Here is a 6,853-nt window from a genome sequence, read left to right as displayed (position 1 = left end):
GTTGGTACTGATAATGAGTGGCGGGCCCTGCAGTGCTCTCCAGCTCAGGGACATTGCCTTCTCTTGAACGTCTAAGCCAATTAAAGATTCCCCACTCAATACCACTCACCACTCAATAAATTAAACAAACGTAAGTAGGTAATTCACCATTGTCTAATACTTTACCATAAATGAAATACCTCCAGATCAATATATTCACCTCCAGATCAATATATTCAGCCATCTGTGAACAATGGACTTCACATTCTACCAACGTCTTCTCCTCAGTTCTTTTAGTGATTTAACTTGTAAAATTCCCCTTGTTGAGGTTGAGCATAAGCTTTAAAATCTGCAAACAGCCACAGTGCTGTGGTTTTTGACAAATCACCTTAGCTCAAAGACGCAAGCTCATGCTCCTTATTTATACATCTATTCTTGCCAAGGAAACTTGCCAGCTCCGCCTGGTGCATGTCTCCTGGGAAAAATGAGAAGAGAAATAATAAGGACACCTTGAAGAAACAATGTAATTATATATAAAGTACTGTGGGCAACAGTGAAATTTGAGACAATTTTGCCATCTCATGTGGAACTGAGAACAAGAGTCCTCTCTTCTCGGCCAGTGAAATAAATATGGAGACCCATTTTACAATAGACATCTTTTTAAAGATTTATTTATCTCACCAATTAAATTTCAGTATTTGTGTACTAATACATGGTAAAATGATTGACAGGCTTTCCTTCATGAGGAATGAACCCATGATTTGGCTATGCCACTGCCACACGCTCACCAGCCAGGTGTTAGTGATGTTGATGTCATGGGCTAAAAGCTGCAATTGCTGTTGGGTCCATACAATGAAATAATCCTTCTTAACACCCACAAATAACCAATTCATCAGACGTCACCCACTGTATCCAACATTTAGAAGATGTGTTAGCACAATACCAGACCAGTTACAAGATAGGCTTTATAGTCAACCCTCTCTATGTAGTTCATCTTAAATTGTCCCTCACTCTAAAGCAATATCCATCTCTGATAAATAGGAATTGTAAGATACAACTGTTATTTGTATCAATCATCCCTGCACCTTTTTCTAGGAAAGAGATCCTTTGTTTTCTTTTGAATAATAGAAATTTCTTCATTCTCAGTTCATGTGATTTAAATTAGGCTAAAGTCAGGTATCAGATCCATGAAGAGGCACAACACACAGGCCTGGCCAGATAACTGATTCTAATTCTTGGATCCTGTCATCGAGGAAGAATTGTTCTGTTGCTATGAGCCAAATTAATGAGCTTTTATTTCAAAATTTTCTAAAAGTTATTGGGGAAAAGAAGTTCTTTTTCCTCTGATGTTAACCCAGCAAAGAAAGCAAAAGACAAAGACCCTAAAAGTGATGATAAAGAAATTCTAGATTGAGCTAGACCTGAATCTGTATCTATCTCTGGATTCTTGAAGGATGTGAAATAATTCCCTTCATTATTTGAGTAAGAGTTTCAGTTCTTTTGCTTATGACCAATATAAAAAAACTACAAATTAATACAAGTGGGAAACTACAATTTGGAATGTGTCTAAAAGTCCAAGGTCATATAACTACATTTCATTACCTGGGCTTCATACATTGTTATCATGGTTGCCTCTGAGCAAGTTAAGCCTTACATCTATTGTCATCACTCAGAACTCTCTGTTTAAGTCAGATTCACACCTCAACAATGCTTACTTGGCTACTCTGAAGAAAATGTCCAAAAATACACCCACTCTAATTCTCCAAGCCTCTAAGCAAAATGTGATTCATTCTTCCACACAGAAATGAGATTACTAAAGTGTTCTTTCTCAACAGTTTTTTATAAAGTACTTTTAAAATGCACTATAGATATTAATTTCTTAAAACTAACCTGTTAAAACAGTTTCTAAGTTAATCATTTAACTTGTACCAACTCATAAAAATACACTCTTTAATAAACATTTCTGTAGGTGTGCAGACCTTTCTTGGTATTATAGTTTAGATTACTATTCAGAAATATTCTCTTTCCTCACCCTCTCACTATGGATAGTGTTCAGCTGGGACACATGAGTTGGTTGGTCCAATATACATTAGTAGACATGATGCAGCACAAAATCATAAGTATTTTTGCATGACTTGGCTTGGCTTTTGAGGACTAACAGAAAGCCAGAAGAAAATCATGCTTTTGGTAATTACTGGCACTCAAGCCCAGACTTCAGAATAAATATGTGGATGTGGAATAGACATAAACCAAATGCAGGGTGGAACCAAGCTGAGCCAACCTGAAGCCATGTGAGATCATTGCTCAACAAACCTAGCCCAGTACACTTATTGTAAGCCATTAAGTGTATGGTGACTTGTTACACAGCTTTAGAATGGCAACAGTTGACTTCTGCACTTTATATAACCACATTTCTGGGCTTTGTGTACATTGCAGCATGTCTTAAGAGATATGGGATGCATAAGAGAGATAAGGACTTGGTCTATAATATTCTCCCTTAAACATGGCTTTAGACACAATTAGTCTACGTAATAATGCCCACCCCAAACTTTACCCTGAGACCAAGAGAGTGAAGTGGTTTACCTCAGTCATGACAAAAATGACACCGAGCCAAAGTCAAAGGAACCTCCACTTCAGAGCCTTCCCTCAGCCACTTTGGGCATTAGTAGATCAATTCATACTGTTCCTGAACCTTTCACTCCTCTCATGTCAGCAATCCTGGTTTTCTCTCCTCCTGGAATTCCTCTGAGAACTACCTTACAGCAAAGCACAGGACATAAAAACTGACCATACTAGATATTTGCAAAGGTTTTTATTATCTGAAAAGGAAAGTAATGCCTATTTGTCTATTCAATGTTATCAAACATGGATAAAAAGAGCCTTTCCCTAAAAATCTGTATTCTGGAAGACTGGGTTTCATTTTTTTTTTTTTTTACATCTATGCTAATAGTTTAGAGAATTCATTTTTATTTCCATATTATTTGAATGTGTTCTGCTAAAGATGCTATTTAAAATTTCTGTAACAAAATGAATCAAGACCTCATAAACTGTTTAATCTAGAAGTAAAATACTCAGGTGACTTTAGGGATCAGGTGAGAAATGCAAAACACAGAAATCAGGAAGCTAGGTGAGAATTCCGCAAACTGGGAAACCCAGAACTTATTATATGGGATGGAACCACTTACTCTGGCTAATTTCAAACATGTTGCCAAACTTTGGTTATTCCAAAAGAAGCCACTTTCCTGGGAAGTGATTCTTCCTTAATGGACTGTGACTATTTTTAATTACATCTGGATCCAAAACAAACATACCTGCATGTCAGATGCAACTAGTATGTAACCTCTAGCATAAACTAATGCATAATGGACTGTGTTGTTAGAAACTAAGTGTAGCTCCAACTAGGTTCTATATGAATAGAATCTTTAAAATAAATCTACAAAGCCACTAGAGATAGTGTCGAACAGTTGGTTCTAGAAAAATCTAAAAGAAAGTACTTTTTGTTGCACTCTCTCCAGTATCATAAGAAGATGAAGTGGATATTGCATGATGAAGTTTCCTAAAAATAAACTTTGCCATGTTTTTTTTTCAAATTTTGAAAGGACAGAATATTTTCAAAGGAATAAAAATGGCATATCTTAGAACTAAGCCATAACTTTAAAACTATTCTTCCAGCATGTTAAATAATATTATGCATTGATTCCTCTTCTTGGAATAGATCATTCAAATTGATTCTAAACAATGTAGAATTGTCTATTTCAGGTCAAAGTAAAAACAGTCCTAGAATTTTGTTTTGTTACAGCTGGCAGAGTTGACCCTACAGAACTAATACACATAACTTTTAATGTGTGAACTTCTATTTTAAACATAAAATTTTTATCTTTTTTAAATCCCAACTTATATTTGCTAATAAGCCATGTACTTTTTCCATTTTGAGTTAATTCTACATTATAGGTATTTTGAGAAGCACAAAATCTCCCTATTAAAGGTAATTTCCATAATCTTTCAAAGCATGAATTGAGGAAGAGTTACTGTAATTTTTTAAAGATTATGAAAAATAAAAGGGAAATAATAACACAAAGTAAAGAATTCATGAATAGGTAATCACTTTCTACAGACAATAGCAATGTTCCAATAAGCCCTAAGAAATAACTAATTAATTTTCCAAGTGAGCAAACATTATTTTGTAGTCCTGTAGACCTGGAGAGGAATCTAAAGATAGTGAATAGCAATGTGTTTCTAATTTTCAAAAGAAGATTAAAAGGGCCTTTGGTCCTCATTATTTAGCTACTTCAAATCCTATCAAAATAATAGAACTTAAATTAACACAAGAAATAAATTTTCACTGTCCTGAAAAATAAAGAGGCAAAAAGTAGCTCTTGTTTAGGAAGAGTTGGCTAGTCTGAATAAATTTAGTGACTTGTTGATGAAGTTACAAAGTTAATATAAACCCAAACCATTCTAAATTCAATGACTTAATAAAACACTTGATGAAATTGCATGAGTTATTCCCACTATATTTATTTAAGATGGTTTTAGATAACAAAATTCAGCTGAGAATTTCAAATGAAGGACAAACAGAGATAGGTCATTTAAGGAAAATGTATAGTTGGCAAAAGTTAGAGGAGTAACAGAGAGAACCAACTGAATCCCAATGATTTAGAAGGAGTGGGTATGTAACAAAACTAACAAAATGTCCCAAGCAATTCAATGTTAATTTACAGCAAATGCAAGATTGTAGATAAATATCACAGGAAAATGAGATGAGATCTTTAAAAATAAGAATTGCTTGGAGAGGGAAAAAAATTTAATATTGAGATAAAAATTTTGCAGAAATCTATAGAGTTGTTTTAGTCAGCCTTTTTTGCCCCTGTGACCAAAAGACCTGACATAAACAATTAGAGGAGGAAAAGTTATTTGGGGCTCATGGTTTCAGAGGTCTCAGTCCATAGATGTCTGACTCCATAGTTCTGAGCACAGGGTGAGGCAACGTATTTTGGCAGAAGGGTGTGGAGAAGAAAAGCAGTTTAGGATATGGCAATCAGAAAGCACCACCCACCAGGGACTGAATATATACCCTACATGCAGGTCCCCAGTAAACTATCTCCTTCAGCCACACCCTTCCTGCCATTAGTTAGCACCCAGTTAATCCCTGTGAGTGGATTAATCCACTGATTAGGTCATACCTCTCATCTAATAATTTCCCCTCTGAATTTTTTTGCATTATCTTACATATGAGCTTTTGGGAGACACTACACATCTAAACCATTACAAGAGGTATTAGTATTTCAGAAATCTTGAGTATGGGCTGGGGTTGAGAGAACAGGGAGGGCAGGGGCTGTAAAAAGAATCTGCTTGAAAAACTTGGTAGTAAATATGATAGAGAATTGTTACTGCCCAATGAAAGTATCATTACCGCATTCAATGTACTCAGAGTGAATGTAGCGAAGATGGAGAAGTACATTTTTAACAAGGTTATATTTAAACAGAAACATGAGATTTTTATTATAATGATCCAAAGAATATTTAAAGGTCCAATAGCCTCCCTAGGACTGCTTTCAGCTCATTCTGTTCCCCCACCCCCTGGTAGGTTATCTTTGATCTGCTGCTCTGTGGGTCCAAAGTCTTCCTTCTAGAAGTACATCTGAATGGGAGAATCCTATTAGTGCTTTAAATGGGTTGAATTTTTTAATCACTCAGAGAACTATTGATTTACAGTTATGAAGTCATGAGATGAATATTCTGGTATTTACAAGGCATCTGCAAAGAGACAGTGGGGTTCTGTGGCACATCTTAACCATAACCAAATACTTCATGTTATTGCTATAAATACAACAGTAGATATATTAAAAGTACCTCGAGATGTTGGTGACTTTCATACCTGGTACCGAATGTCAATCTCTTTGTGCCAGTTATTTTCTTAAAATCAGTAAAGTTTGGGGGAAGTTTATAAAAAGAAGTAAATCTGTTGGCCACCATAATATTATCAAAAAGTATGATTGTCCTCAACATTTCTCAAGCTACCAATATGCTTTCTACATTATACACTGTGCTTTAGCATCTCTTTAAAGTTTATATTTTTGGATCTGGAAGGTTTTAATTCAATAGTTTTTGTTTTGTTTTGTTTTGTTTGTGTTTTTACTACTGGGGATTGGACCTCAGGGGCACTTAACCACTGAGCCACATCCCCATCCCTTTTTACTTTTTATTTTGAGACAGGATTTTGCTGAGTTGCTTAGGGTCTCACTTACTAAGGCTTGCCTCTAACTTGAAATCCTCCTGCCTCAGCCTCCAGAGTTGCTAGGATTACAGGCATGTGCCACCATGCCCTGCCCAACAGCATCTTTTTACAGATGAAGAAATACAGACTTTGAGAGGTGCAATAGTTTAAATCAAGTCTCATATACAGCCAATGATAGCAAAGTCTGAAATAGAGTTCCTGGCAACCAGCTGCTGGGTCAATTCTCAAATACGCCACTGCCATTATCCTTCCCATTTACCTTCTTTCTCCAAAATCACTATTGGTATTAGAAAAAGGAGCTTGAGTAATAGTTATCTGAAAGAGCACCATGTGTGCACATCTGGAGCTGTACTTGCATTTTGTTTTAGTCAGCTTTTGCATAGCTGTGACCAAAAGACCTGACAAGAACAATTAGAGGAGGAAATATTTGGCTCTTTGCTTCAGATATCTCAGTCCATAGATGGCTGATTCCATAGTTCTGGGCCCAAGGGGAGGCAGAACATCATGGCTGTAGAGTATGGCAGAGGAAAGCAGCTCAGGACATGGCAGTTAGGAGGCAAAGAGAGCTCTTTTTTCCACAGACAAAATATAAACCTCAAAGGCATGCCCCCAGTGACCCACCTCCCACCTCCACAT

The sequence above is a fragment of the Callospermophilus lateralis genome, chromosome 3 (genome assembly GCF_048772815.1).
Source record: "Callospermophilus lateralis isolate mCalLat2 chromosome 3, mCalLat2.hap1, whole genome shotgun sequence".
Lineage (NCBI taxonomy): Eukaryota > Metazoa > Chordata > Mammalia > Rodentia > Sciuridae > Callospermophilus > Callospermophilus lateralis.
Note: the sequence above shows the minus strand (reverse complement) of the source record.